Genomic DNA, 1,231 nt, shown 5'->3' on the forward strand with positions numbered 1-1,231 from the left:
GCTCCCCCCATATCCAGGGTCGAAGTTTTGCTGGCAGTTTTCCCCCTATCGCCAATGATTTGAAACTCAACTATTTCATGGTCACTGTGACCAAGACAGCCACCAATCACCACTTCACCCACAAGACCCTCTCTGTTTACAAACAACAAATCTAGGAGGGCACCTGTCCTAGTTGGCTCCCTTAGTACCTGCACCAAGAAGTTATTTTCAATGTGCTTCAGGAATTTCCTGAACCTGTTTGTGTCTGCGGTATGATATTCATAGTCAATGTCTAGAAGTTAAAATCACCCATAAGGACAAGGGCAGGTGATCTAGCGATACCCCTTAATTCCTTGTAGAGTAATTCATTGGTGTCATCATCCTGGTTGGGTGGTCAATAGTAGATTCTCACAACAACATCTGCTATATTTGCTTTCCCCTTCATCCTTATCCAGAGGCTCTCAACTGTGTCATCACCAACTGCAAGCACCATACAGTCCAACCCCTCCCTTACACATAGCACCAAACCCCTGCCTCGTCTGCCCTGCCTGTCCCTCCTGAAGAGCCTACAACCACCCATCACAGCACCCCAGTCACAGCACTCATCCCACCAGGTTTCACTTATGCCAGTGATGTCATAGCTCTGGGACTGGGCCAAAGCTTCTAGCTCCTCTTGTTTATTCCTCATGCTGCGTGCACTAGCATAGAGACATGTCAAATGTGCTCCAGTGTACTCAGCACATCGTGGAGCAGACTGAAGGACCTTGCAGGAACACTGTCCCTCAAACATTGGTGTGCTGCCCCATGGCTTATCTCCAGCGAGCCTGGTTCTATGCCTTTCCTCCTTCAAATCTAGTTTAAAGCTCCTTCAATGAGCCCTGCTAACTCCTATGCGAAGATCCTTTTCTCCCTTTGAGATAGGTGTACCCCAACCGTCACAAGCAGGGCTGGTGCTCTGTAGACGGACCCATGATCAAAACCCCCAAAATTCGGCTGATGACACCAGTGACGGAGCCAGGTATGGATCAGCTGGGTCTTCCTATTTCTTCCAACATCATTCCCTGCAACTGGAAGGATAGAGGAAGACACTACTTGTGCTCCTGATCCCTTAACCAGTCGTCCCAAGGCCCTGAAGTCTCTTTTGATCGCCCTTGGACTTCTTACTGCAACTTCATTGCTGCCTACATGAAAAAGCAATAATGGATAATAATCTGAGGGCCGTACCAGGGTAGGAAGTTTTCTCTTCACATCT

Source organism: Aptenodytes forsteri, unplaced genomic scaffold, assembly GCF_000699145.1.
Source record: "Aptenodytes forsteri isolate BGI_AS27 unplaced genomic scaffold, ASM69914v1 Scaffold81, whole genome shotgun sequence".
Classification (NCBI taxonomy): Eukaryota; Metazoa; Chordata; class Aves; order Sphenisciformes; family Spheniscidae; genus Aptenodytes; species Aptenodytes forsteri.